We start from the raw sequence: 16,241 nt of genomic DNA, 5'->3' as shown, positions 1-16,241 counted from the left end.
CTAAGTTTAGCTGAAACTGTTCCAGGCATACCAGAGTTACCTTTGTGTGTCACCACAACTAACTGTAACAATATACTCAATTCAAAGGACAACATGTCACATGATACATCACTTTGCATGTTCTGCATTGCAGTGACTGTCCTCACATTATCCAAACCTTTGCCATGATCAGTTCCAATTTGCTGTGTTGTAACCTCTTCAGACACTTCACATTTGCGCTTACAGGGAAACATTCCCAAATGTCAATAAACGATGTTGATGAAATTTGACAGGTGTGTAGAGGGGGCAAAACAACGCAATATGTACTTTTTGTTTGCGCCCAATCTCTTTTTTTGAGGGTAAACTGAAAGGTAATTCGACTAGTTAGGTTTGGAAGAAGTAACTTCGAAATGATAATATATAAAAAAATGTTTCTTATATAGAAGATAATATGTAAGTAACATTCTTGAAAGCTGTAATTATTTAATAATTTAAAATTTTGCAAACTACTCCACCACCATTATTTAATTCTGAAAATGAAAAACTTTGTTCATCACAAATTAAAAAAGCTTTCAATCTACATTCATCCATATGTAATAAAGCTGGTTTTTGACATACCTTTTTTGGAAAATATGTTGTCAGAATACTTTCAATACATCTACTTAAGAAGTCTAAACATCCATTATTAATCCAGTTATTTATTTTACTTACATGAGGGTCACTCCAAAAGAAATGCATACTATTTTTTTAAACCATATTCTACATGTTTGAAAGTTTTATAGTGTGTAGACACATCCTTTTTCTTTTATTCTACATGTTTGAAAGTTTTATAGTGTGTAGATACATCCTTTAGGAACAATATTTTGATTTCTCCACATAATTTCCATCCCTCTCAACTACCTTACGCCATCTTGGGCCCAGCGCCTGTATATCTGCATGGTAAAATTCTGGACCAACCTGTTGGAGCCACTGTTTGGCAGAATGCACAAGGGAGTCATCATCTTCAAACCTTGTTCCTGAAAGAGAGTCTTCCAGTTTCCCAAAGAGATGATAGTTCAAAAATGGTTCAAATGGCTCTGAGCACTATGGGACTTGACTTCTGAGGTCATCAGTCCCCTAGAACTTAGAACTACTTAAACCTAACTAACAAAAGACATCACACACATCCATGTCTGAGGCAGGATTCGAAACAGCGACCGTAGAGCCTAGAACCGCTCGGCCACCCTGACCAGCAGAGATGATAGTCTCATGGAGCCAGGTCAGGATTGTAAGGCGGTTGTTTCAGCGTTGTCCATCCAAGTTTTGTGATCGCTTCCATGTTTTTTGACTGACATGTGGCCATGCATTGTCGTGCAACAGTAAACATCCTGCTTTTGCTGATGTGGTCAAACACATCTCAGTCGAGGTTGAAGTTTCTTCAGTGTCTTCACATATGCATCAGAATATAGGGTGGCTCCACTTAGCATGATGTCCACAAACAAGAGTCCTTTGGAATCGAAAAACACCATAGACATAACTTTTCCAGCAGAAGGTGTGGTTTTGAATTTTTTTTCTTGGGTGAATTTGCATCTCCATTTATTGCCTCTTCATCTCTGGTGAAAAATGATGGAGCCATGTTTCATCACCTGTCGCAATTCTTCAAAGAAATTCATCTCCACCATTCTCATACTGTTCTAAAAGTTCGCTGCATACCGTTTTTCTCGTTTCTTTGTGAGCCACTGTCAACATCCCGGGAACCCACCTGGCACAAACCTTTTTTAACGCCAACAGTTTCAGTATTACACAAACACTTGCCTCCCCTACCCCAACGTAGCGTGACAATTCGTTCACTGTGATGTGTCTGTCAGCAGTCACCAATTCGTTAACTCTCTGCACATTGTCTGGAGTGTGTGCAGTATGAGGCCTGCCGCTGCGAGGACAATCCTCAATATTGCCGTGCCTGCTTTCATCATGTAACCAGCTTTCCCGCCGACTAACTGTACTGACATCGACAGCAGTATCTCCATACACCTTTTCCAACTTCTTTTGGACGTTTCCCACTGTCTCGTTTTCACAGCACAGGAATTCTATGACAACACGTTGCTTCTGACGAGCGTCAAGTGTAGCAGCCATCTTGAAGAAATGCACTCATGGGAACAGGTTGAACTAAATTTGAAAACAAGCTGGAAGGATGTATCTACACACTATAAAACTTTCACACATGCAGAATGAAAACTCTATTTTTACAAAAATATTGTGCATTTCTTTTGGAGTGACCCTCATATTTGTTTTGTGTATTAAATTATTTTACAATTTATGTTTATTTTTTTGTTTTTTAGTTTACCTTTGACGTACATGTATTTTGTTAATTCATTATTATGATATGAAAACATTACAATAATTATAATCTGTAAATGAATCCTTAAAACATATTTTTTCTTACACTATAGACATAAAATAAATGGAATTTCTTGATATAATATACATGACAGATTACACAATATAAAACAAAATGCAGCAGGATTTCAAATAATGGCAGGTGATCGTCTAAATAGCAAGAATTGTATCACGTATATTAGTAAGGTTGAACTAAATTTGAAAACAAGCTGGAAGGATGTATCTACACACTATAAAACTAGTTCATTAGTAAGCCATGGTTAAAACATTTATCTACTAGTGAGAGCAACTTAATTACTTTGCTTCTGACATCAAAATCATTTATCAGATCTAGATCTGAAAACCTCATAAGTTTCTTCCAACATCGAAAGCTGTGTATGTACCATGTCCACACCTGTGACATCAACGCCTTTGGTATCACCAGATGAACAAGTTTATGTTTTCATGTCAAAATGGTTTTCACTCTGACCACCCTCCTTTTCATAGTTTTAAAAGGAACTGATGGTGAGTTTGAATTGAGACTTCGAGAGTTACTTTTGAAGCCTAAAATGGACTCATGACAGCATCTAAATCTGGTATACAAATGTCTAACCAGGTCAACAGATATTTGAAAGCACTTTTCTGGCCCATTGAGGGAGAAACAATATTGTTATACCCCAAAGGCTGTCGATATGGAAGAACTGTACAGAGCATTGTATCTGAGGACAAGGAACTTGCTCATCTGCTGATCCCAAAGCGCTTAATGACACAGGTACAGTCAAAAGATGTAAATAGCTTTTCATGTTGGAAGAACTTTGTGACAAGTTTTTCAGATGTAATCCTGTTGAATAATTTTGATGTCAATCTCAGCTTGAGAAACAATGTAATTAAGCTGCACTCACAAGTCTATAATTAACTATTTTTGCTCAGGATTACCAACGTGTTGAAATATGTATTGCACAAAACAGGATTTATGGAGGATCACCTGCAGCAATTTGAAATCTTGCTTAATTTTTTTTAATACTGTGCTCTCCATTGTGCATATTATTGGAAGAAATTTCGTTCATTACATGTGCATGGTGTAGAAAAAAGTTATGTTTTAAGTGTTATTTTTACAGATTGCCATTACTGTTATGAATTTGTAATATAATAATGACTTACTTATTATTTTCAATTAACAAAATACACATAGGTGAAATGGTAAACTAAAAAACAAAAACAATGAATTTAAAATAAAAAATAACAATTTATAACATAAAGCAAATATAAGTAAAATAAATAACTGATCAAATAATGAATGTTTACATATTTTATTTTGGTGTGTTGAAAATGCTCTGACAGCATATTGTGCACATCTTATTTACCAGAAATGGTATTTCAGAAATCAGTTTTTTTTACATGTGGGTGTATGTAGATTGAAAGCATTTTTAATTTATATTGTAAGAAAAGTTATTTTTCAAAATTAATTACTGGTGGTGGGGTGTTTTCAAAATTTCAGTTTATTGCAAAATTCGATTATATAGCTTCCAAGAACATTAATTACATATCACCATTTATATGACAAACATGTTTTATATACCATTGTTTCAAAGATATTTCCTCCAAACTTACCATTTGGTGTGTGTTTTATCACTGAAAAGTGAAGTTGCTGACAGTGAAAAAATACATGTTCAATTTCTCACCCCCACAACATACCTGCCAAGCTTCAAGATCTTTTATTGACACTTATGAATGTTCCCTTGCTAAAAGCAAATATGATTCTGCAAATGCTGTATACATTAATAAACATCGTTTCAAGCAAATGGTGAACTATTTACTAAAAATTTCATATCTGAGTTTTTTAATTTTGTGGTCATAATTAATAAATAATACAGTACAACTTGACTAGAAGAAGGGCTCGGTTGGTAGGACATGTTCTGGGGCATCAAAGGATCACCAATTTAATATTGGAGAGCAGTGTGGAAAGTAAAAATCGTAGATGGAGACCAAGAGATGAATACACCAAGCAGATTCAGAAGGATGTAGGTTGCAGTAGGTACTGGGAGATGAAGAAGCTTGCACAGGATAGAGTAGCATGGAGAGCTGCATCAAACCAGCCTGTGGACTGGAGACCATAACAACAACAACGGCATTTCCGAATTTTTACCATAACTTTAAATTCATTTATTGTTCATTGTATATATATATATATATATATATATATATATACATATATATTATTCCCATCTTTTTTGATTTAGATATAACATTTTTCGCCATGTATCAAGGTCAGAAACGTGTTTTAATTTCATGTCCAAGACTGTTTGTTCGTAGTTTGCTGCAATATACAATAGTTCCAACAGATTGGGAGAATTTGTTGCGCTACAAATTGCATAACATCGTTTATGCAAGCAGTAGCTTATCCATACATATTAAGTTTTCTAGGAACTTCATTTTTCTCCCCTTTTCCTTCCTTTTATTTCTTCTTGATCATGTTCTGTTTTGTGGATTTCTATTAAATCTGTTGCAGAAATAGAAATTGAGCGACTTGACAGAATGTCGTCACTTTGCATGTAGTCATCTACACTGCATGAAATGTTTCCTGTTTTAATTTATTCAGCAATTGCTGCTCCATTTTCTCGATCTTCAATTATTGCAGAAGCATCTTGTCGTTGACTTCCAACCCTCACTTTGTTGAAGCACTTGGTTAATGTTTTGGGCTTTATTTCCCTTACTGATAGGCCAATCCACTGTACTGCATTCAGGACAGAAACTGAATGTGCAAATGGAAATAAACTTTAGGTTTCTTTGGTAGTAATAATAAGAGACTACATCAGTAATTGGACTTGAATGTATCAGTAATGCCCTGGTTCTTGAGTTATGTGAGGCTGGTTGAATCTTGGGGGGATAAAGTAATTTCACGTTTGATAACTTGACTTTCGGGTGGAAGGTTATTTTGCATAGGAAAAGGAGAACTTGGCCATTCCCTTTTTTTCATTTCGGCATTGAAAGACCCCAGGCATTCTTCTACATATAAGATCACTCACTGTCCACGCCTTTTTATTGCTTCACCCTGTGACTGGAAGTTTACTAAAGTCTATCTTTTTGAAACAACTCATTTTTGACGTCTTTCCAGTCACCAGTGGTATCTCCATTTCATCCAACTTCTTTCCACACAGCAGCAGAGTTGGACTTTCCTTGGACATTTTTCCGCTAGTGCATTTTTGTCATTGAATTCCAAGAGAGTTTGAAGGCAGTGCATAATAAAACAGTCCCATGCATAGGCCTGAAGAAGTCTTTGAGGTCATAGTTGTCAATTAATGTGTACAGTATTCTTTTTCATTCAGTTGCTACACTTTCCTGCACATACTCAGCTTCCCCACACACTTCAGTACACATGACGTTGTGCCTAGCTTTGGAACTGTCCAGCCATCCTGTGAAGGCCTTAAACTCTATATTTCCAAGCTCCTTAGCGACCTTCAGAGTCTCGCTCTCAAACACGGATCCACACAAAGGTAAGTATTTTACTTGTATACTTATGACCCTACTTATGAACCATTCCCAAATCATCTCATAAACTTCATTTCCTATCTTCTTTGACTTCCTTTTCATTTGACTATGCCCTTTTAAGATAATATGCTGTCAAATTAAAATTATGTGTCCCTAACACTTAACAAAAAGATTAAGGTTATTAAAGTAAGTGAGAAAGACAAACTACCTGTGTGTGAAATAATGTTACATTTCAAATGCACTATAATACAAATTTCTGATATTTTAAGAAATTAGGGTAGGCTATGGGATGAAAGGGAACAGGCAGACGAAAAGAAAAGAGAAATGCAATTGACTGATTTTCTATCACTCCATTAACCTCTTTCTGGAAGTAGATGCACGCCTAACGCTGTATCATTACTGTTTGTAATTAAATAAAAATGTAAAGATAATTCTGGTCTATGAAGTGTCTTACTGTAACGCAACTATTTCTTAATATCATCAAAAGCTGGCTGACATACATTATTCCACTCCCACACAGTACTTTCCTTTAAAAGGTTATTTAAACATATTGAATTTAATGCTTGGTTTCTAAAACGTCTTCTGTAGAATCCTAATATTTCCGACTGACACGGGCACAGACTGGGCCACTGATGCACACCTACGAACACTCAGCGGCAATCTGTGTAATGAAAGAAGTGGGTGTTGTTCTATTAAGCAATGGTGCTACAAGTTTATGATACCTTAATGAGAAGTTTCCAAAGAGGAAAGAGAGCTGTTATTTGGCTGGACTCGAGCACTTAACCTGTATTATCAGCTACAATCTGGAGTTACAAATACTGAGCAAGTGGTTTGTAATGGCCATACTAATTGGTGCCACACTTTGTTTTGGACTTCAGTTTTGTTTATTTCAGATTACAACAGTACACTGTGCCATTTGGAATCGATTACACATTAATTGATTGACACAGTTGCTATGTCGAATACTTCAAGCAAAACTGGGCAAACATTGGTTCCAGTTGGGCCTCATATAGGTTTCTCTACAATGATGTAATTGTTAAAAACAGAATGGAAATAGTCATATATTTAATGATAGTAAAAATATTACCTTTTAGCCTATTATTCGTAAAATACAAAATATAAGTTTTTCCTAGCATGTTCCTTAGCTTTAATAAAATGTATTTCACTTTAGTAAAACAATCTTTCGCATATGGAGTCTGACAAGCAGGATATGTTCTGTAATTTTATAGTAACAACATTTTAATTGGATTCTGTTCTATGTTTTCTCTAATAACATTAGTTTGAAACTGTGTGTCATCACTACTGATTAAGACTGAAATTTTCCTGAATTTAATTACTTTCAAATTACTTCTATTTTAAAAATGTTATTGACAATGCTGGTAGCAGAAGTGTATGTATTTCAAGGGAGTAGAATATTTTTAGACATTCCTACAAACTACAGTATTTACTTGAGGCATAAGCAAAACATTGTGCAGGTTTATTTTATGATAACTGTTCCAAAAGTGCTGTATTTCAAACACTGACCACATTTGGCTCTGCTTAGGATTGCTGTTGACATATTGCTAGTTTTTAAGTTACTTAATGTGACTGTGGAAGGGGTAAGGTCTTGCCTAATACATTTCACAACTATCCAAAAGGTTTTCACAGCTGGAGGCTGAATGAAACTTTTGGAGGTTCTTCAAGTAACAGTGGATAGGTACAGTTTTAGATTTTTATAATTTACAAGTGAAACTGTCATACAAATTTACAGAAACAGAAAACAGCTGGCATAAACATTTCTGTTGAACCTTACAGTTTGAACGAAAGATGGAGTGCATGCTTCCAACTTGGCACAAAACTCCAAAACACTTAAGAATACAGAATATTTAGTACTACACCTGGTTTTTTATTCATGACTAATGCTGATGATCAGTACATGACATGTGATATTTATATTTCACGACAAAATTAAACAAACTTTTACATTTTCAGTCTACTATTATGAGTCAAAATTGTTTGAAGTAACAACAACATTTAGAATCAAGTAAATAATGAAGTATGATTACTGATACTGATTTGCCTATTCATATTTATGGATAATAATGCAATACATTTACAAACAAAAGTAATAAGTTTTACGAAATGAATATTAGATATGCAGTTCTAAACACATGCTACCAGAGATGAAAAGAGTTTGAATGTGGTGATAAGTACAAAGAAATTATTTACAGTGATGTAGTTTAAATATTATACCTCAACTAATTAATTTTTACATATTGGTGTCAGAAGCAGTTGAATTTCTAGGGAAAAAGAAAATCTTTTTTTAAATGTTTGGAGTCTGAGGAGGTACAAGGCCAAAATTCTAAGTTCGACTTTAGTCTTTAATCGTTTGTGACAAATTCAGATGTTTTTTATTTTTCCATTTTTCATTTCATATTTTTTATTTGCTCATGCAGTAATCCTACTTGCTAGTATTTTACCCACAGTGCACATTTTGCCAAGAATAATAGTACAGTGCATGATAATGTCAATTTTTCAGTATTCAAAATTTCAAAAATGATTTATCTTTTCATATCGCAATAATCAACTCTCTTGCTAATGAAGTGTCTAAATCACTGGTTTACACACTTATGAAGTATACCTCTCATTTACAAAATACAGCTCATAAACAAAAACAAATGTATATGTATGTGAATGACAATACCCTCAATTCCAATTGCTGAACTACATGTGTGGGTACTTTAAGAGTCTTTCTCATTAGATCCTAATATTTCCAAGTGATGCTGCTGCACAGAGAAATCTTTAATTTTTGTAAAAAAAAATTTTTGTTATCATGTGCAAAATTAAAACCTCTCCATACTTCTGTCTTTATGATTATTTTTTATGATTAGATATATCTCAAATAAAATGAAACTCTACCTCTTTGAGTATTGTAGTTACTTCATATTCACTATCTGATGCAGCACAGACACAAAACACTTGAATATTTTCCTTTTTCACTAAGTGTTTCTATACACTCTTTGTGCTATGAGGAATGTAGAAGTGCAATGACATGTTTGAAGTTGCTACTACACAAGAAAATATCATCAAAATTATATTTCAGAATATATCTGTGCCTCACACATAAAATATTAATCTCAAGGAAAGTTACCTTTCACATGTAAATGTAAAATGTTTTTAAAAACAATGTGTGCAAATTATATTGCAATACCTCTTGTAAAATTTTTATGAGTATATGTGCAAATTATGTTGCAATTTCTCAGTGTAATATTTTCATTCTTCACTCACAACTGTGTACAATTACTAAATATGAATATTTTCCATCACATAACTAATTTTTCAGTGCAGCATGGTAAGTTATTTCTTACTAAATTCTATATTTTTTTTTACATTTATACGTATAATAATTCTTCAGTCTCTCATGATAGTAAAGACATCTCAAGGTATAATAACAGTAATAATAATAATAATAGTGTTAACAAATAAATGCATGCATTGTGGAAGTAAAATTTCAACACTTCAAGATATTGTTGCACATAACTTTAGTAGTTTTAAACCTTTTTAGCTGATCATAGTAAGAAAATAAGTGCTACATCGCAGTTTATGTTTCATCCATTGACAAACATTTGGACATTAGGTCAAAACATTGTGTAAGGCATAATATTTCACTGTTTATAATCATGTAATTCTGTGATAATGTGGCATGTCACATAAAGCAATAACATATTTAAATCTCCCACCATTGCAATCTTAAATACATACAAATATTCGTGTGGGTATGTGTGTATGATATGACACCTGTATGTAATATGTGAAAACAAAATGTGAATGTTCATAAATTCAAACACATAATAAAATAGGCAAAAATACAATCAAATATTCATACAGGTAATGGGTATTCCATATAGGTGCAAAGTTATGTAATTCAAGTAAATCTAAACATCTTGTCACAAGCAGTTTTATATAACTGTGTAACTAGCAGTGATGTTACAAAAAGCTACAGGTATATGTTCATATAGGCAGTTCGAAGAGCTGAATATAAGTGTAACAGACTTAGTATGTTTCTTTGAGTAAGTTCTCATAATAATGTAAGTAATAAGAATATTGCTGCTGGTATAATATAACCACATATGTAATAAACTGAGAGACTGCTCAGCATAACTGCAAGTGTTTCCCAACAGAGGCAAGTGAGTGATAAGCAGTATGGTAAAGAATCCATACAATAATGTATGTAATAGATTAATAGACAAGGTGAGAAGTGTTGGTTAATAAAGGCACTCGAGCAATAAGCGATGTGGTACAGAATTCATACAATCAGGTGTGTATATTCATGAGCTAAGCAACAAGTATTGATTCATAGAGGCATGTGAGCAATAAGCAATGTAGTGAAGAATTCACTGAATCATGTGTGTAATGCATTGATGAGCCAGGCAACAAGCTTTCGTTTTTTTAGGGCAATTGCAAGCAGTAAGCGATTTAGTGCAGAACACAGTCACATGTTTAATATATTGATAATCAAGATGATAAGCATTGGTTTATAGAGTCAAACGTAAACATGTTAACAAGAGACTTTGCAAGTAGTTTACTAGACATTCAGGTAGGTGGGTATAGATGATTTATAATTAGATTTGTCATACATAAAGGAATGAACATCAGGGATAGTTTTCATCGATGACACAAAGAGCATGCAGGCAGTTCACTCCCAATAGTAATACTAATTTTGGTATATTAAGCAGATTGATATCATAAGTGAAAATAAATGTTAATTGTCTCACATAGCTATGGGTGTGAAGAGATAGAATGCATGTGTTAACCATATGTTACAAGTTATGTACGAACCATTATATTTTGTGTGTGTCTAGAAGTGTATAATGAACAGAAAAAGAGAGGAATTTATCATGAGAAACTGTGTTTATGTTGAAGAAAAGGTCACATGCCTAGGGCCCTGCTTTTACCACATGCATAATGCATAAAGAGTATGCCTGAGGGCGGGAATGATCAAATATGACTGGAGAAAATTCCAAATTCGCATAATATAAGAATTTACAAAAAAAGGTGTGTAAAAGGTAACAACCCAGTTGGATTGCCTACATTGCTTAAATTGTGCTACATTTCTAAGTCCATCTAGCTTCTTGGATTTTGTGTAGATGAGCCTGAAACCATTAAGGGTTGGGGTTTCATAAATTCCAAAAGCTCCTGTGTAAAAATTTCTTAATTTCACCATTTACTGCTTTGGGTTTAATATAACTTTTGGCTTGAACAAAATCTCCTGTATTAAATGGTTTGGGTTTTATTTTCCTATCCTGTCTCTACTTTCTCTTGTTGTAATGTTTTGTTGTTTCTTTCACAATATCGTCTCTTGCAGTAGCAGATGTATTTTGCATGTGGGGAATTCAATGAGCTCACTAATGAGATAAGTGTGTTTCTTATTAAATAAAATTTCGTATGCTGAGAATGCAGTTGTCATATGTTGTAAGAACTACCAACATACTCTAACTAATTTGAATGACTCTTTCTGCAATAGATTCTATATAATCAGCTTATTTCTCTCATGTATCACCCAGTTGCATTACAACTTTGTGGGTAAATGGACATAAGTATTGGCTTTGTTTGCAGTTTTTGATAACATGTTTCCACTCTTTTGATGTGAATAGACTTCCAGTATCAGATAAAACTGCTTTAACTATGCCTACTGTGTGAAAATAGTTCTTTGTAATTTTATAAATAACTTTTCTTCTGGTTGCTCCCTTCAAACAGTAAAGTTTTGCATATTAAGAGAACAAATTTACCATGACAAAAATAAATAGGAGACCATCTTTAGGTCTTGGCAATTTGCCAAACAAGTCAGTGTCTACTAAATCTGTTTCTTTTTCAGGGTACTACACTTTGAAAATAGTCTCTATTCATTTTGTTACTAATCTTTATCCTTTGGCATCTAACACAAGTAGCAAGAAACATTCTGACACCTCTGATAATGTTGTCAAAATACACATATCTCTGAGTTTTTGAATACATTTCAACAAACCATAATGTTCAAAGGTTTTGCAGCTATGTCTTACAAGTGTGTCAATATACTGGTCTGGCCAAAGAATTTTCCACCTATCACTAACAGGACTGTGTCCAAAAAACAAAAATCTATATAAATTTGGAAGTGCAATTGTACTTTTTCATATACCTTCTTTCCCAAATAGCTCTTTACATGTTTCCAACGATCTTCGTGGTTTGATTCCTCTGAACTGCTTTAAATTCTCCTAATTTCTTTTCTACCATTTACTCCTTTCAGATACATATTTTTCAAATTTCTTCCCAAACTTTCATTTTTGTCTCCAACTTCATCCACCACGTATAACCTAGATAAAGCATCTGCTATTACACTTTCCTTTTTTTTAATACACTGAACTGTATAGTCAAATTGTTGTAGGTAAACTACCCACCTGTAATTCTCCCAGTTTACACTCTCGAGAATATGATAATGCTTTGTGTTCTGAGTAAACTTTAATTTTGTGACCAAGCAAATAATTGATGAATTTCTCAAATCCCCAAACTATTACTGAGAGCTCCTTTTCAGTGATCATCTAATTCTTTTCACACTTTTGTAATGCTCTACTAGAAAATACAATTGAATGATGTTCTATTACTACATTAAATTCCTTTTCTTGAAATATTTGCACATCTAATCCTTTATCACTAATGTTTGTCATGGAACAAAAAAAAAATAAAATAAAAAATAGGGGTAAATTTGGTCCATGAAAGCGCTTACTGTCATGCAATATTCTTTCGTAATATCATCAAAAGCTAGCTGATATTCTTCATTCTACTCCCTCACAGTACTTTTCTTTAAATGGTTATTCAAACAGGGTACATTTAATCCTTATGTTTTAATGTTCTTTCTATAGAACATGCTAACCCATAAAATGAGTTGAATTTCTTTTTTCATGGGTTTTGGAAATTTTTCAATGGCTTTGTTTTTTTTTTTTGACCAAGCGTAATTCGCTCTTCAATAATGCTGTGGTCAAGAATTATCTACATTTTTCAAATATTAATGTCATACCCCTTTGTCTCATCTTTTTCCCAAGTTCCCTCAAGATGTCCATATGATATTCTGAAGTTCTACTCAAGAATAAAAATCATGTAAAGAAGAATCAGTTTTTCCCATAGTACCCTTCCCAAAACAAAAATCGAATCCCCTGATAAATTCTGCTACAGAAACATTTAAACCAAACGATACAACACAATACTGAAAGTTTTTCCCAATATATAAAAATGCCGAATTTGGTGGAAACTAAACGTCATGTCAAGACTAGTCATAGACTCGACTCTTTCAGTGTTATTTAGCAACTCATCATAATATTTTGGATGGTCTATTCTTTTTTTGAGATATTTTTTAGATGTCTAGAGTCTAAAACAAATCTTATTCCTCCATCACATTTAGATTTCACCACTAAATGATTGTTGTACTGATCCCTACTTTCCTCTGTTATTTTCCATTTTTGCGTTTTTTGCAACTCTTCTTTTACTTTCTTTCTTATACATATTGGTATAGCATAGGGCTTAATAAAAACGGATTGTGAGCTTCTAATTTTAGTCTACACTGACAAACTGTTACTCTTCCTGACTTAACATCGAAAATATCACTGTATTCCTACAAAAAAATGTTCTAGTTCCTTCTGTTTTCTGTGCTTAAATTTTCTGCTTCAGATAATTTTTCGCTACTAATTCACTCTACAAGTTACTATTTATTTCATCATTACAAGTTATTGTTTAACATTACTATACTTGTTTCTAGTGTAATCCTACATTTTGGTTCACTAAAAGCTTTTTTCATATCTCTCCATTTAAAATTTTCCTTTGTTTTAACTGTCCAATCTATATCAAGTATCAGACTTTCATCCAGTTTCTCAGTTACTAGGCACCCATAGGTAAAACTGATATCATTGATTTTAAATTCTACTGAAACTTGTCTAGTGGTCAACTTGCTACTCTTTCCAATGGTCCATCAGATTCTAACAGCTGTTATAAGAAATTCAGTAAAATTTTCACTGATCTTTAACCTATCTCTTTATTTTTTTGTAATTCCAGCAATGGGACTATCATTGTCCAGATGATAGAACCTCTCGAATTAGTAATTTGAACAGAAAAATATGGGCTTCCCATTTCATCACACTTTTGATTATTTTCGTTTTCAAATAATAAGTCTTCCTCAGTTCCTCCTAAATTCATTTCTTTCTCTGCCTCTGAAACTTCATTACTGTCTACAAACAGCAGACTTTCTAAAACGAAGGTGGTTTGAACAGAAGTTCTCAGAATGAAATAGAATAAAATGTACTTAGATCACTGAAACTGTTTTGTTATTTTTCAATGTAGTCTCCGTTTAGATTAATCCACTTGGTTCAATGATGTTCCGGTGACTTGATCCCATCTCGAAAATGCGTTTCCTCCAAGCCTTCAAAATAGTTACCAACTGTGGCTATCAATTCTTCGTTTGATGCGACTCTTTGTCCGCCAAGAAAAATGTTCACGTTTTGGGAAGAGATGGAAGTCTGATGGAGCCATATCAGGTGAATAAGGCTGTTGTGGCAACAATTCATACCTTAGTTCGTGTAATTTTGCCATGGTGGCGCGCATTGTCTTTATGGAAGATAACTTTCATCCCTGTTAAACCTGGCCTTTTTCGCGTATCTTTTGTTGCAATTTGTCCAGAAGGTTAGCACGGTATTCTCCAGTAAATGTTTGACCAGTGGGGAGGTAATCTACAAACAGAATCCCCTTCACATCCCAGAACACTGATACCACTGATACCATGACCTTTCTCGCAGAAGGAATTGTCTTTGCTTTCTTTTGTGGCGGATCAGCGTGTGTCCAGTGTTTTGACGGTCGTTTTGTCTCTGGAGTATAGTAATGCACCCAAGTTAAGTTTCATTTGTAGTCACCAACTGGAGCAAAGATCTTTATCGTTTCTCCTAAAATAGGCCAAACATTGTTCCAATAAGTCCTTCCTCATGCGTTTTCGAGCCAGCATCAAGAGTAGCGGTACCCATCTTACAAATAATTTTTTCATTTCTAATTCTTCAGTTGAAATGTGATATACCCTTTCAGATGACATCTGAAAATCATGAAGAATTTCACACACTTTCAATTGGCGATCATCCGTGATGATTTTGTGCACTTTTGCAATGATTTTTGGAGTAGTGACACATCTTGGCCAACCACTGCGTGGATCATCATCTAAGTTCTCCCGATCAAATTTAAATTTATTTGTCCACTTGGCAGTGTACTCTGGAAATCGGCATGAATGTCCTTTGCTTTCATGCCTTTATTTACAAAGTATTTAATCACTGCTCGAATCTCGATTTTTCCCATCTTCACAAATCACTATGCAGGAACAACAACAGAGCCACATCACCACCACAGCTCTCTTCCTATAGCACTGATGTGGCATGTGTTCACTAGCAACAGTGCAATGAATATCATGTGAACGACTCATTGCACTTGTGCTGACCTCTCGTGGTGATTCTGAGAAAATCTCAAACCACCCATGTACATTACAAGTGGATGACCTCTCATTTGAATCTAACTTTATTTCATTACCAGGATGCATATTCTGACAAATTTCCCTTAACGTTTTCTGTATTTTATTTCCATCAGCAACATTTCATAATATTTTAAAGCTGCTTTCAATATTTCATTACTAACTAAATCATTCATCAGAAAATCGATCAAAATCTCACTATCAGCTGCCAAAACAAATTATTTTGGTCTCCCCTACCTACCACAGAGTCGCCATCTAAACCTATAGTAACACTACTAGCTTCATTCTGCATTGAACTTTCATCTTTAAACTCCATATAAATCATTTCATCAAATTCATCACATAGAAAAGTGTCATCAATATCATCATTATTATCAGAAATATTTGTATCAACTTTACAAATTCATCAGAAAATACATCATTTTCATCTACGGATACATCGTCAACAGTATCCAAAACACCATCAGCTACTTCAATAATAATAATAGACTCATCGTTAATAGTATCATCATTATCATTACTATAAATATGATTCATAGCACAATCTTTTAAACAACTGCCTACTTTCTCTTCACTCCCCTCCAAATGTGACCCTCTGCCTCTAGACATTCGAACCCAATGCCAACAGATTCACCACTTCTGTGTTAGAATTATTCATTAATCTCACAATACATACTCATCACAATTCACATTATTGTTAAGACTAATCACAACTTCATTACTGTTACTTGGTTTTTAAACAAATTTGTCTAAATATCGCTACCATGATATAGTTCAGGTTTTTTCTTACTTTTCTTTTCTTCTTTCAGCCCTCCTAGAATATCCTCCCAAAAGTCTCTATTAAATTCTGATCCATTCATTGAAAGAGATCTACTGGTGTCTCCACTCTGGTTTGTGCTACAATAATTAC

Source organism: Schistocerca piceifrons, chromosome 1 (assembly GCF_021461385.2).
Source record: "Schistocerca piceifrons isolate TAMUIC-IGC-003096 chromosome 1, iqSchPice1.1, whole genome shotgun sequence".
NCBI classification, from domain to species: domain Eukaryota; kingdom Metazoa; phylum Arthropoda; class Insecta; order Orthoptera; family Acrididae; genus Schistocerca; species Schistocerca piceifrons.
This window is presented reverse-complemented; position numbering follows the sequence as displayed.